Source organism: Piliocolobus tephrosceles, chromosome 4 (genome assembly GCF_002776525.5).
Source record: "Piliocolobus tephrosceles isolate RC106 chromosome 4, ASM277652v3, whole genome shotgun sequence".
In the NCBI taxonomy this organism is placed as follows: domain Eukaryota; kingdom Metazoa; phylum Chordata; class Mammalia; order Primates; family Cercopithecidae; genus Piliocolobus; species Piliocolobus tephrosceles.
In genome coordinates, this window is record NC_045437.1 from 116,485,653 (window position 1) to 116,502,081 (window position 16,429).

A 16,429-nucleotide genomic window follows, 5' to 3' on the forward strand; every position below is an offset into this window, starting at 1 on the left:
ATGGTAATCCGAATGATAATCCTAACTATTAAGGGAATTGAATTTGCAGTAAAAATCTTCCCCCAAAAAGGAATCTTCAAACCAGACAGTTTCACCATGGGAACACATGTTTAAAAAAAAAAAAAATTATATACAATCTCTTCTAGAAAACAGATGAAGACATAAACAGTTCCCAATTTATTCTATGAGGCCAGCATTACTTTCATACCAAAACCAAAGACAGTCCAAGACAAGAAAAATACAGGCCAATATGCCTCATGAATATACGTGCAAAACTTTTCAACAAAATACTAGAAAATCAAATCCAGCAACAGACAAAAAGAATAATACACCATAGGCTTTATCCTAGGAGCAAAACGGATGAAGAGAAAAACATTTAATAAAATTTATGTTCATTCACAATAAAAACTCTCAGCAAACTTGGAACAAAAGGAAACTAAGCTTGATAAAGGACATCTTAAAAATAAAATAAAACTTGGCCAAGCATAATGGCTCATGCCTGTAATCACAGCACTTTGGGAGGCAGAGGTGGGAGGATCGCTTGAGGCCAGGAGTTTGAAACCAGCCTAAGCAACATAGTGAGAGCCCCATCTATGCAAATAATTTTAAAATTAACATCATGTTATACTTAATGGTAAAAGACAAAACGCCTTCCTCCTAATATGTGAAACAAAGGAACACTCTCATCACTCTTATTTAGAACTATACTAGCCAGTGCAATGAAGCAGGAAAAATTAATAAGAGGCATACAGATTGGAGAGGAAAAAATAAAACTGTCTTTATTTGTAGAGAACATAATTGTTTGCAATAAAAAAAAAGTATTTTTTAAATATCTTGAACCAATTTAATATGTGGGTTTAACATTCATGAATATATGAATATGCACAATTTAATCAATCATATTTCTATTTACCAGAAATGAATAAATAGAAATCAAAATTTTTTTACAATACTATTTACAATAGTTCCCCAAAATAAAAAACCTTGCTATAAATCTAGCAAAATACATATAGGATCTGTATAGCGAAAATTACAAAATGCTTATGAAATATCCTAAAGGGCTAAGTAATTGAAGAATAACAAGTTCACTAATTGGACATTCAACATAGTAATGATGTCAAATCCATAAAAATTGACCTATTTTTATGGTCAATTTTCATAAAATGGGTCAATTTTCAATTCTAACCTCTGGCAGAAATTTTTGTAGATAAGGTTATTCCAAAATATATATAGAAAGGCAAAATAACTATAATAACCAAAACAATTATTTTTAAAAAGAAAATAAAATTGAACGAATCACACTATCCAATTTTAAGACTTACTATAAAGCTTACTATAGTATTTTATACAGCACTGTAATGGCAATGGGATAGACATATAAATTAATGGGAGAGATGAGACAGCACAAAAATAGACCCACACAAATAATGGCCAATGGATTTTTGACAATAGCACAAATGCAATTCAGTGGAGAAAAGATGGTCTTTTTAAAATGATGTTGAATAATGAGCTTTGACCTAAACCTCATATCTTATATAAATATAGACTATACATCTAAAAGTGAAATATGCAACTAAAATGTTTGGAATAAATCATAGGAAAAAATATGTCAGGTCCTAGGGTTAGGCAAATAGTTGATACACTTGACACCAAATGCAAAATCTATAAAAGATAAGATTGATAAATTAGGGTTCATCAAACTTTAAGATTTTTGTTTTGCCAAAGATACTGTCAAGAAAAAATAATAAGACAAGCTAAAGACTTGGAGAAAATATTTGCAAATGTACCTGACAACAGACTTGTATTCAGAATATGTAAAGAACCCTCATAATTTGACAATAAAAAAACAAACTATTAAAAAGTGGGCAAAAATCTTGGATGGATACTTCATCAAAGAGTATGAATAGATAGCAAATAAGCACATTAAAGGATGTTCAAAATCATTAGCATTACAGTCCTGGAGATCACATAATTAATTTAATCAGCCTTTGTGTGAATTAATCTATTAGATTCCTTCCCAAGAGCTCATTTTCACAGGGAAGGAAATGGAGCATGATTAAATGGAAGAAACAAATTTAAAAAAAAAAAAAAAAAAAAAAGGGTGGGCAGGGCCAAGATGGCTGACTAGCAGTGGTCAGAGGCTCCCACTGAGAAGAACCAACACAGCATGAGAATCCTGCACTGGCAAGCGAGGTATCCATATTCTATCATCAGGACTGACTAGGTGGTTGGCATGACCCACAGAGAAAAATGAAAAGCAAGGTGGTGTGTTGGCCCACCTGAGAGCCACACAGGGCAAGGGGAGTCACCCCCAGCCAAGGGAGGTGGTGAGTGAGCATGCTACCCAGCCTGGGAAACCATGCTTTTTCCACAGATCTGTGCAACCCCAAATCAGAAGATCCCACTTGAGAGCCCATGCCACCAGGGCCTTGGGTCCCAATCACAGAGCCACACAGGTTCTCAACAGCCACTCAGCTGGAATCTACCTAAGACTACCAAGTTCCCTGGAGGAGGGTTGGCAGCCATCGCTGCAGCTGCTAGCTGCCTAAGACACTGAACTCCCAGGGTTGGGGAGAAGGGCGGCAGCCATCGCTATAGCTCCAGTGATTTTTCCCTGCTGGAGCTGAGGAGACTGGATGGCTTGGTCCCAAGAGGTATTCCCCATAGCACAGCACACTGGCTGTTGCAGACCATGCTGTCTCTCAGGCTGGACCCTGACACATTCCTCCTCACTCCTCACATTCCGCCTCCCTGCAGGAACTCCAGGAACTCCAGCAACTCTAGCCAAGGTCTTAGGGACAGAGCTCTGATCTCCCTGGGCCTGAGCCTCTAGAAGGAGAGGTGGCCATGGTCTCCATGGACCAGCAGACTTAATCTTTCCTTCTGCTAGTTCTGAGGAATCCAGGCAGCTCAGATAAGTGAGTTTCTCCCCTAATGCAGCACTATCCCTCCACCAAGGGACAGCCAAAGTGCTTTGTTAAATGAGTCCTGGTTCCCATGCCCCCCAGCTGGGTGAGACCCCATAACAGGGGTTGCCAGACACCCTATATAGGAGCATTCCTACTGGCATCAGGTTGGTGCCTCTCAAGATCAGAGATCCCAGAGAAAAGGCAAGCACCCATCTTTGCTGTTCTCCAGCCTCCTTGGGTGACATCTCCAGGTGCGGGAGATACCCAGATGAATAGGGCCTGAAATGAACCCCTGGCAAACTGCAGCAGCCCTACAGAAGAGGGACCTGACTACTGAAAGAAAAACAAACAAGCAGAAAGCAACAACAACAGCATCAACAAAAATCATCCCCCCAAAAATCTCATCCAAAGGTCAGCAGCCTCAAAGATCGAAACTAGACAAACTCATGAAGATGAGAAAGAACCAACGATAAAACAATGAAAATTCAAAAGGCCAGATCATTCTCCTCCAAATGATTGCAACATCTCTCTAGCAAAGGCACAGAACTGGATGGAGGATGAGATAGATGAATTGACAGAAGTAGATTTCAGAAGGTGGGTAATAACAAACTTCACTGAGGTAAAGGAACATGTTTTAACCCAATGCAAAGAAGGTAAAAACCCATGATAAAAGGTTACAGGAACCACCAACTAGAATAGCCAGTTCAGAGAGGAACATAAATGACCTGATGGAGCTGAAAAACATAGCACGAGAACTTTGTGATGCAAACACAAGTATCAAAAGCTGAATCAATCAAGTGGAAGAAAGAATGTCAGATATTGAAGACTATTTTACTGAATTAAGGCAGACAGACAAGATTAAAGAAAAAAGAGTGAAAAGGAATGAACAAAACCTCTGACAACTATGGGACTATGTAAAAAGACCAAACCTATGACTGATTGAAGTACCTGAAAGAGAAGGGGAGAATGGGACCAAGGTGGAAAACACACTTCATGATATCATCCAGGAAAACTTTCCCAACCTAGCAAGACAAGTGAAAACTCAAATTCAGGAAATACAGAGAACCCCAGTAGGATACTCCATGAGAAGATCAACCCCAAGATACATAATTATCAGATTCTCCAAGTTTGAAATACAGGAAAAAATGTTAAGGGCAGCAAAGAGAAAGGCCAAGTCACCTACAAAGGGAAGCCCATCAGACTAACAACAGCGGACCTCTCAGAAGAAACCCTACTAGCCAGAAGAGAGTGAGGGCTGATATTCAACATTCTTAAAGAAAAAAAATTTCAACCCAGAATTTCATATCCAGCTTATCCTTCATAAGCAAAGGAGAAATAAAACACTTTTTATTTTACATTCACACATAACATTAGCCTTAAGTAAAAATGGGATAAATGCCCCAATTAAAAGACAGACTGGTACACTGAATAAAGAGTCAAGACCCATCAGTGTGCTGTATTCAAGAGACCCATCTCATGTACAAAGACATACACGGCTCAAAACAAAGGGATGAAAGAAATTTACCAAGCAAATGAAACGCAGGAAAATGCAGAAGTTGCAATCCTAGTTTCTGACAAAACAGACTTTAAACCAACAAAGATCAAAAAAGACAAAGAAGGGCATTACATAATGGTAAAGAAATCAATTCAACAAGAAGAGCTAACCATCCTAAATACATATGCACCCAATGCAGGAGAATCCAGATTCATAAAACAAGTTCTTAGAAATCTACAGAGACTTAGACTCCCACATGGTAATAGTGGGAGACTTTAATACCCCACTGTCACTATTAGATCATCAAGACAAAAAATTAACAAGGATATTCAGGACTTGAACTCAGCTCTTGACAAGTAAACCTAATAGATATCTACAGAACACTACACCCCAAAACAACAGAATATACATTCTTCTCAGTGCCACATGGCACTTACTCTATAATTGATCACATAATTGGAAGTAAAACACTCCTCAGCAAATGTAAAAGAACTGAAATCACAACAAGCAGTCACTCAGACCACAGTGCAATCAAATTAGAACTCCAGATTAAGAAACTCACTGAAAACCACATAACTATATGTATATTGAACAACCTGCTCCTGAATGACTCTTGGGTAAATAATGAAATTAAGGCAGAAATCAGGAAGTGCTTTGAAATCAATGAGAACAAAGAGACAGCCGGGCGTGGTGGCTCAAGCCTGTAATTCCAGCACTTTGGGGGGCCAAGGTGGGCGGATCACGAGATCAGGAGATCGAGACCATCCTGACTAACACAGTGAAACCCCGTCTCTACTAAAAATACAAAAAATTAGCCGGGCGTGGTGGCGGGCGCCTGTAGTCCCAGCTACTCGGAGGCTGAGGTGGGAGAATGGCGTGAACCCGGGAGGCAGAGCTTGCAGTGAGCCAAGATCGCGCCACAGCACTCCAGCCTGGGCGACACAGCGAGACTCCATCTCAAAAAAAAAAAAAAAAGAGAACAGAGAGACAATGTACCAAAATCTCTGGGATGCAGCTAAAGCAGTGTTAAGAGGGATATTTATAGCACTAAATGCCCACATCAGAAAGTTACAAAGATCCCAAATTGGTACCCTAACAGCACAACTCAAAGAACTAGAGAAACAAGAGCAAACAAATCCAAAAGCTAGCAGGAGACAAGAAATAACTATGATCTGACATAGTTCATATGTCAGTTCTGACATAGACATAATGTCTATGACATTATGACATAGACATAATGTCAATTCTGACATTAGTTCTGACATAGACAGAACTAATGACAAAAAAAAAAATGATTATCTCAATATATACAGAAAAGGCCTACAATAAAATTCAATATTCCTTCATGTTAAAAACCCTCAATAAACTAGGTATTGGTGGAACATATCACAAAATAGTAAGAGTCATGTATGACAAACCCATAGCCAATATCATACTGAATGGGCAAAGGCTGGAAGCATTCCCTTTGAAAACCAGCACAAGAAAAGGATACCCTCTCTCACCACTCCTATTCAACATAGTATTGGAAGTTCTGACCAGGGTAATTGGGCCAGTGAAAGAAAAAAAGCCTATTCAAATAGGAAGAGAGGAAGTCACATTGTCTCTGTTTGCAGAAGACATGATCCTATATCTAGAGAACCCCATCATCTCAGCCCAAAAGCTCCTTAAGCTGATAAGCAACTTCAGCAAAGTCTCAGATACAAAAATCAATGTGCAAAAATCACAAGCATCCCTACACACCAACAATAGACAAGCAGAGAGTGAAACCATGAATAAATGTCTACTCACAATTGCTACAAAGAGAATAAAATACCTAGGAATATAGATAAGAAGGGATGTGAAAGACCTCTTCAAGGAGAACTACAAACCACTGCTAAAGAAAATAAGAGAAGACACAAACAAATGGAAAAACATTGCATCCTCTTGGCTAGGAAGAATCATTATCATGAAAATGGTCATACTGCCCAAAGTAATTTGTAGATTCAATGCTATTTCCATCAAACTACCATTGACATTCTTCACAGAATTAGAAAAAACTACTTTAAAATTTATGTGGAACCAGAAAAGAACCCATATAGAAAGACAATCCTAGCCAAAAAGAACAAAGCTGGAGACATCATGATACCTGACTTAAAACTATACTACAAGGCTACAGTAAGCAAAACACCATGGTACTGGTATCAACACAGACATACGGACCAATAGCACAGAATGGAGATCTCAGAAATAAGACCACACATCTACAACCATCTGATCTTCGACAAACTTGACAAAAACAAGCAATGGAGAAAGGATTCCCTATTTTAATAAATGCTACTGGGAAAACTGGCTAGCCATATGCAGAAAACTAAAACTGGACCCCTTCCTTACACCTTATATGAAAATTAACTCAAGATGGATTAAAGACTTAAATGTAAAACCCAAAACCATAAAAATCCTAGCAGAAAATCTAGGCAATACCATTCAGGACATAGGGATGGGCAAAGATTTTATGATGAAATCACCAAAAGCGATTGCAACAAAAGCAAAAACTGACAAATGGAATCGAACTAAAGAACTTCTGCATAGCAAAAGAAACTATCATCAGAGTGAAGAGACAACTTACAGAATGGGAGAAAAATTTTGTAATGTACCTATCTGACAAAGGTCTAATATCTAGAATTTACAAGGAACTTAAACAAATTTACAAGAAAAAAACAACCCCATCAAAAAGTAGGCAAAGGACATGAACAGACATTTCTCAAAAGAAGACATTTATGCCACCAACAAACATGAAAAAAAGCTCAACATCATTGATCATTAGAGAAATGCAAATGAAAACCACAACAAGATACCATCTCACGCCAGTCAGAATGGCAATTATTAAAAAGTCAAGAAACAACAGATGCTGGCAAGGCTGTGGAGAAATGGAATGCTTTTATACTATTGGTGGGAATGTAAATTAGTTCAACCATTGTGGAAGACGGTGTGGTGATTCCTCAAGAATTTAGAACCAGAAATACCATTTGACCCAGCAATCCATTACTGAATATATACCCAAAGGAATATAAATCATTCTATTATAAAGATACATGCACACATATGTTTATTGCAGCACTATTCACAACAGTAAAGACATGAAATCAACCCAAATGCCCATCAATGATAGACTGGATTAAGAAAATGTGGTGCATATACACCATGGAATACTATGCAGCTATAAAAAGGAATGAGATCATGTCCTTTGCAGGGACATAGATGAAGCTAGAGGCCATCATCCTCAGCAAACTAAAACAGGAACGGAAAACCAAACAATGCATATTCTCACTCACAAGTGGGAGCTGAACAATGAGAACACATGGACACAAGGAGGGGAACAACACACACCAGGGCCTGTTGGGGGGACAGTGGGAGGGAGAACAACAATATAAATAGCTAATGCATGCAGGGCTTAATAGCTAGGTGATGGACTGATAGGTGCAGCAAACCACCATGGCATATGTTTACCTATGTAACAAACCTGCACGTTCTGCACATGTATCCTGGAACTTAAGATAAAGTAAAATTTTTTAAAAAACGTTAATTTAACTTTGCCATAATTAACTCTTGCTTGGGTGATTTCTAAATCTCAGAAATTACCACTAAAGAACTTATCCATGTAACCAAACACAACCTGTTCCCAAAAATCCAACAAAAATAATAATTTTAAAATATTTTAAACTTAAAAGAAAAGAAAGGAAGGAATACTTTGAAAGTAAAACTCATCTGCTTCCCAACTTCTTCAAAGGAGGCAATAATGTAGAGTAGGAAAAGCATGGATGATGGCGTTGACATGGGATTTTAAATCCACCTCCAATATGGTTCCAGGTCTTGAAGAACTCACAGTCCACTAAAAGACAGACACACTAACAGATTGATAATTACACAGGCCTTCCTATGTGCCAGGCATTTTGATAGTTTGTAAATAGGTAGAGGGTGGCCTGCAGTCAGCATAGCCACAGGGGACGAGAGGCCCTAATATACAGGTTGTGCCATGGCTATGTCTAGTGTCAGATTGCTTGCCAGTGTCTTAAGAAAGCCAGATGCCTGGCTTGGACTCTTGGGTGTGCTCCAAGGGACACTTTCACACAAACTCTGTACTCCTGGACTCAATACTTATATTTTTTCTAGTACTAAGTTAAATGCATCAAATTATAAAACGCTTTTCCATAATATTTTCTCACTGAGACTCCCAGGACTTGTAATATCTCCAGAAAATATTTTTCCATTTTCTATAGGACTCAAAAGTAATATAAGCTCTAAAAAAAATCCAATGAAAAGCCTCTGTAAAAAGTGGAAGATGAAGAGGGCTCTGATGAAGAAGGTGATTGTTAAGGAGATGAGTGAGCAGGAAGAGGAGCTTGAGGATGAGCCTACTATGGTCAAAGATTATAAAGACCTGGAAAAAGTAGTGCAGTCTTTTCAGTACGATGTTTTCCTGAGCAGAGGCCTCGATGTTGGGAGAAACAATGTGGAAGACAGATTCTACAAAGATGAACTCAGGCTGAATGGGGGAAAACTGTGGAAGCAAAGCAAAATGGTCAAAGTGGGAGACACATTGGATCTTCTCATTGGAGAGCATAAAGAAGCAGGAACAGAGACAGTGATACAGATTCTCCTAAAGAAAAAAAAAAAAAAAAAAAAAGATGTTTGAAGACAAGACTGAAAGTGAAAAATATAGAGCAGTGTTATGCAATGGTGAAAAAACTTAAAAGTTGCCTAGGAAGAGTATGTCTAAATAGATGAATTGCTTTATAGTGAGAAATAGAGACTGCGTAAACATTGAGCCTTAATCTTCCTAAACCTCTGAAGTGACGATAATAATACTCAGCATTACTGAGTACTTGCTATGTGCCAAGCACTAGTCTAACCATGTGTCATGTCTAAAGCCATTTAATTATCATGATTACCTTGTGAGATAGGTACTGCTAGTATCTCTGTCTCACACATGAGAAAATCAAGCCTTGGAGAAGTGACTTCCCAATGTTAAACAATTAGGAAGCCACAACATTGGAAATCAAATTTTCCTGAATCTTGACACTGCCATGACCACTATGATCAAGGGAGGCACAGGCTGCAGTGGGAGTGCAGAGGAAGAGTGCTTTACCTAGTCCTAGCCTAGCGACAAGAAAACGTTTCCTATAAGGAAGTCTTAGCTGAGACCTGAGAACAAATAGGAGTCAGAAGGCAAAGAAAGTAAAGGCATGTGCAAAGACCTGGACAGGTCCCAGGAATTCTGAGTAGTTTGGTATGATTGGAGTATAAGAGGAAAAATCAAGACAGGAGACCAGAGGTCAGGTCAGGAAAAGTTTTGCTGTGTGTTGTATTCATCAGAACTCTTATGGTTTCAAGAAACAAGTCTGTGGAGCTACCCCACAGAGAATCAGAAATGTACTGGTTCAAGTAGCCCGACTATGGGAACCATGAAGTTAGACTGGTCTCCCTCTCTATCCTAGTTTTTTCTGTGTGAGATTTATTTTCTCAGACCAACTTCCTCCACAAGACAGAAATTAATACTAATATTATCGCCTTCAGGATTGCCTTTCATAGTAGCCACAGAGATTCTTTTCTCTGAAGTATAATATTTAATTTCCAAACATTTCGGGATTCTTCTAGATATGCCTCTTGTTTTTAATCAATAACTTATTGAACTGTGATCAGAGAATGTATTTATACTTAAGGTATAATTCCTTTGAAATTCTTTAAGACTGACTTTGTGGTTCAGCATATGACCAATTTTGCTAAATGTTTCATGTGGACTTTAAAAGAATATACATTCTTTTATTTGGGGATGCAGAGGTGAATAAAGGCAAATGTGATCAGATTTGTTTATCATACCACTCAAATGTTCTGCTCACTCATGGATTTTTTTGTCCATTTATTCTGTCAGTAACTACAGTAAATGTGTTAAAATCTCCCACTAAAACTGTGAACTAATTTATCCTTTTATTTATGTTAACTTTCGCTTTGTATACTTGAAGCTACATAATTAAGCAGGTACAAATGTAGAATTATTTCTGGTAGGTAAACCCTTTTTAACATGATGAACTGTCCCTCTATCGCTACAACTGCTTTTTGTCTTAAAGTCTGTTTTATGTGGTATTAGTATAGCTGTGTTAGCTTTCTTTTGGTTAATGTTTGTATGGTAAACAGTCTTTCATCTTTTAACTTCATCTTTTATCTCTCTGCATCCCTATGTGTGAGATCTTCTCCTTGCAAGCAGCATAAAAATTGGACTTTATCCAGTCTGAAAACCTTTATCGTTTGATTGAATTATATGGTCTATTTACATTATATAATTATTAATATATTTGGGTTTAATCTACCATCTTATTTTCTACTTGTTTCATCTGTATTTTTTCTTTCTTCCTTTTTCCCTTCTTTTGGATTATTTAAATATTTTTGTTACATTTTTACCACATTTGCTTTTACTTCTTTTTTATTACTTCAACCATTACTCTAGAGGTTATAATGCACATCTTTGGTTTATTATATTCTAATGTAAATTAATTTTTACTTCTCAGACAAGGCAAGGCCTTAGAACAATTTAGCTACATTCACACTCTCCTACCTATGTGCTCTTATTGTCATAAATTTTAATTATACATATATAAAATAAAACCCACCACATCTTTATTATAATAAAGTTTTAATAATATCAATGTAGATTTACCTAAATGTTTATCCTTTGCATTAGTCTGTATTGCTCTGTACATTACCAGGCTTCAATCTAGGATTATGTTATTCTGCCTAAAGAATAGCTCTTAGCCAGGTACAGTGGCTCACTCCTATAATCCCAGCACTTTGGGAGGCCGAGGTAGGCGGATCACTTGAGACCGGGAGTTCGAGACCAGCCTGGTCAACATGGTGAAACCCCATCTCTACAAAAAGTACACAAATTAGCCAAGTATGGTGATGTGCACCTGTAATTCCAGCTACTCGGGAGGCTGAGGTAGGAGAATCGCTTGAACCTGAGAGGTGGAGGTTGCAGTGAGCCAAGATTGCACCACTGCACACTCCAACCTGGGTGAAAGAGCAAGACTTTCTCAAAAAACAAATAAACAAAAAGTATTTATTTTTAAATTTATTCTTAGTATTTATTTTATTGTGGCTTCATTCACAACAAACTCTTGCTTTTTGTCTGGCATTGTCCTTCATTATTAAATGACATTTTTGTTAGATACAAAAATCCTAGGTTGATGGTTTATTTTCTTTTTCAACACTTTAAAGATGCCATTTCAGTTTTTATTTCTCTTAAAAAATAACTGTCCATCTTAGTGTTACTCCTTTGAAGATAATGTTTATTTGTTTTTATTCTGGGTCCCTTTATTATTTTCTCTGGCTTTCATTTTCAGCAGTTTTGTTATGTACCAAAGTGTGGTTTTACCTGAATTCATCTTGATTCAGGTTCATAGTACTTCTTGGATCAGTGGTTTGATGTCTTTTGTCAGGTTTGACAAATTAGCTGACTTTCTTTCTTCAGGTATTTATTGGCCTCATTTTCTTTTGCCTCTTTTACTGGGGTGCTAATTACATATACATCAGGCCTTGTCCCAGTGTGTCTTACGGCATTTTCTGCATTGTCCATTTTTTTCCCTCTCCATGCTTTAATCTAGGTATTTTCTATTTGATCTATTTTCCACTGTACTAATCTGCCTGTCTCTTTTTCAAGAATGTCAGCTAATTGGAATCATACAGCATGTTGCCTTTTCAGATCAGCTATTTCATTTAGTAGTATGCCTTTGCGGTCTCTCCAGGTCTTTTCATGACTTGGTAACTCATTTACTTTCATCACTGAATACTGTTCCATTGTCTGGATACACACCATATTTTGTTTATCCGTTCACCTCTTGAAAACATCTTGGTTGCCTCCAAATTTGGGGAATTATGAATAAAGCTACTTTAAATATTTGTGTGCAGGTTTTTATGTGAAAATAATTTTTCAACTCACTTGGGTAAGTACCAGAGAGGACAACTGCCGGATTGTATGGTAAGAGTATGTTTACTCTTTTTGTAAGAGACTGCCAAACTGTCTTCCAAAGTGTTCACGCCATTTTGTATTCCCACCAGCAATGAACGAGAGTTTCTGTTGCCCCACATTAGAAAGTGTTTAAGGTTTTAGCCGTTCTAATATGTATATAGTGGTAGCTGCTTGTTTCAAACACCTGTTTTCTGTTTTGACCATAATTTTAGTTGTTTTCAGCAGAAGTATGACTAAGATAAGCCTCTCCACCACACCAAAGAAGAACATGAGATTTGCTCTCTCCAATTCAAAGTTCAAAACTTCCAAGGAAAGGCTCTGATTGGCCCAAGTAGAGTCCAGTGCTTACATCTGACAAGGGAAATAAGACTTATACGATGACAACCTCAATGCAAACTACATGGTTGAATTGGTCAAAAGCATTTATTGGAAGGAAGGAAGCATTTCTAAAAAGCAGAAAGGAGTGTTGAGAACTACAATCAACAGATACCTATCACAGTGCCATGCCGAGAAGTGAAAACTTTATCACTTTACCCTTAGCCTAATAATACATCCTTAAGGCAATGCATTGGCACTGACATGGATGAAACACAGAAATAAGTACTCATCTGAACATTATCTGATATTGCCAGATGGCTTTCACTATAAATAACTTATGAAGAATATTTTAAATCATCCATGTTTTTACTATAGTATCATACACATTGTTTTCACTTATGATTTTTAAATTGACATTGTTTCCATGAGTTTGTAAGCATCTTCCTTAATAATTGTGAGTATAGTTGGGAATTAAGGACACAGTCTTTGGAACCAGACTGTTGGTGTCAAATTCCAGCTGTGCCACTTGCTAGATTTATGATCTTCGGTCAGTTATTGAACTTCTCTGGGCCTCAATTTTCCCACTGAAAAGTAAAGATACTACTAATACTTACCATAATGGGTAAGATAAGGATGAGATGAGTTCATACATATAAAGTGCTTAAAATAATACATGTGTGTCCAAAGCAAATACTTACTGTTATTGTTCTATTATTACATAAACTTTTCAAAGAACCAGTCTTACATTAATTGGTGGTATTGGTTTCATTTTCTAATATATTAATTTATACTTTTTAAAAATTATTTTAAACTGTCTGATTTCCTTAAGCTTGTCTTTTGAACTTCCTGGGACAAATATCTAATTTATTGAATTGCTTTCTTCCTATTTAATCATGAAAGAAGTTAATGCCATTACTTGATCTCTGATGATTGTTGTTTTTTCATTATAATTTTTCATGTATAACTGAAGATTTACTTCTCTTTTTGACTCACGACTTGTTCAGTAAGATGGTTTTGGTTTGTTTTAATTTCCAAATGCTTGGTTTTCATTGTTGCTATAATGTGTATCTTTTGAGACTAGTTTCTGGTTTTATTATGTGTAGTCCAAAACCATGGTCTTTTCTGCTTTGGGGAATGTACTACATTTTCACAATGGCCTAACATATGAACTACTTCTGTTCAAATTATCTGGACATAAAGAAAGAAGCCATGTTAATTATAAATACAGACGTGTATACGTAACTGTTACATCATGTCCATTAGTTATGCCATTTAAATCTTCTCTGCCCTCATTTATTTTTTACGTGCCTGATTTGTCAAGAAATGAGAGAGGGGTGTTTCTATCTTACATTATTGTTAAGAAATTTCTCCTTGCATTAAAGCTATGATATTTGGCACACTGTTTCATGATGTCACATCTTCTTGTGAATTTTACTTTTATAAGTGTAAAATGAGCTATTAGTCCTATTTAGCATTTCATTATTTGAATTCTTCTTTATCTAAAATACAATTGCAAGCCCTTCTTTCCATGGTTTCTATTTGCTCTTCCCAGCTTTTCATAGTTGGACTTGTTTCTTCACTAGGTCATTGTACATTATAGGTAAGCTTTTCAATATAAGGATTTAACCCCTTAAAATTAACTCTTAGCCAGGCATGGTGGCACTGTCTATAGTCCCAGCTACTCAGAAGGCTGAGGCAGGAGGACAGCTTGAGCCCAGGAGTTCAAATCCAGCCTGGGCAAAATAGCAAGACCACATCTGTAAAAAATACATGTAAAAAAGTAATTCTTATGACAACATGTATTGTAATGTACTTGTCGCAATTTTTTGTTTCTTTGCTATTTTCTTCATTTCCTTCATTGTTTTCTACACAAACTTTTTTTCTCCCAGTAATTTGGAAGGTGCACATAATTTGTTAAAATTGCATCTGTAGTTATTTCTTAATAAGTCCAAAGCATTTGAAACAACACTTATCTCTTAGCCTTGGGAGTAGAACACACTTTAGATCTTCCTCCATGTAAAACGAGATCATCAGCACACATGTTCCTTCGCCTTCTCCTTTTCCTGCTTCTCCTTTCTCCCACCTTTATCAGTCAAACCTTAGATTAACTCAAGTCTTTATTTTCACTGATACATACTTTTTCCCTGTTTTATTTCCATTTCCCGAGACACTTTCGTCAGAATTGGAAGTAGGAAAAAAATTGATATAATGTGAGTTTCTCTTTCCAGAAGGCCTCAAACAATGCTTTATCTGAAAATAATTACTTTACATACATAGGATTCAAAGGATTTGTGATGTTATGTGATAGGTTTTCATTACATCCTACGTTTAGTGTTTTTTTTCCGTGTATAAGTATACCGCCAATGGAAGACGTGATAAAAGCACTTTAAATGTCTCATTATAAATCCTGTTGTCAGTTTAAGAATGTTATTCAAAATGTAATGGTCTGATAAGAATATAAGATTTTTAGAAATCTGTTCTAAGAATCTCGCAGACACAAGCACAAAATACAGTTATACCAAGACTATTACTAGGAGCTCTATATTTAAATTTCAAATAACTGCAGTCAGAAAGCTATGAAAAGCATGAGGTTCTCTTTCTTCTTATAAAAAGGAGACATTGCCTACTTTTGATTTCAAGGGAAAAAGGACAGTAGAGAGGCAGAAAGGAAGCGGCAGATAGGACAGTCAGAATTTCTCCTCCAGCTGGCTAGAAATAGATGAAGACAGAGATTCTCCAAATAAAGGAGACAAGCCCTAGGGGTGATACTGTGACATCAACTTAATGCAAGCAGGATGACTTACAAATAACCCTTCCAATGAGGTCTAGGAATCCATTTAGAAAGAAATAAGGGCTTTTTGAAAAAGTTTTTGAATTTTGCCTAGAAAGTTATGTCTTTAAACAGCATTCTTAAAGACTATTTTCCTGTTAAATGATCCATTCATCTGTCTCTTCCAACAAAACACTTCCTAGTTTGTGCTGTAAAACAAACCACAGTTGAATGGAAGGTTTTCAGTTACAGGACAGGTTCCCCAAAAAGCGAGCTCTGGGAAGCTCTGAATACAGGATGTTTATTAGGGCGTAGTTCCAGGAAGAAGAAGAGAAGACAAGGAAGCAGGGTTGGTCAGAGGAAGATGGTGGGGTGTGATACAGCCTCAATGAACTCCTCAGCTGACCCCACAAGTAGCTATGAAGCTGGGATGGCCCTTCTTATAGCCGCCTCATGTTGAGATGCAGGTGGGCCCTCTTCCCCAAGAAGGCATAATCCTGGGCAATATGGCTGTCTTCAGCTAACACCGATTCCCAGAGAGGGCTAATAGCTAAGGGTTGTCAGCTAGCAGCTGAGGGACAAAAGTCTTTCAGTCCCAAAGGGAGATCTGTCCCGGCTGCTCAGCATCCACTGCAGGCTCTGTTCTGGCTGTCCTCATGCCACACTCTCTCGCTCAGCACTCGCACCCCCGACTGCAAATACCATCACTATACAGATAGCTCCTAAATGTATACCTACAGCACAAAGATTTCTTTAGGACTCCAGACCCATATATGCAACTATTTCCTTGATATCTTCACTTGATGTTTCAAGACACCTGAATCTCAGCATGTCCAAAACTGAAAGACACCTGAATCTCAGCACATCCAAAACTGAATTCATGGTCTCTGTTACGAACTAAATGTTTGGGTCTCCCTGAAATTAATATGTTGAAATCT

General features: G+C 37.3%; 1 protein-coding gene and 1 pseudogene across 1 annotated transcript in view; one reads left to right on the forward strand and one right to left on the reverse strand.

Moving 5' to 3' along the window:
• NSG2 (neuronal vesicle trafficking associated 2) overlaps positions 1–16,429 on the reverse strand; it is a 101,411-nt gene that overhangs the window by 68,126 nt on the left and 16,856 nt on the right. The gene's annotated exons all lie outside the window — the stretch shown is intronic.
• On the forward strand, positions 8,417–9,076 carry LOC111547230 (annotated as a pseudogene).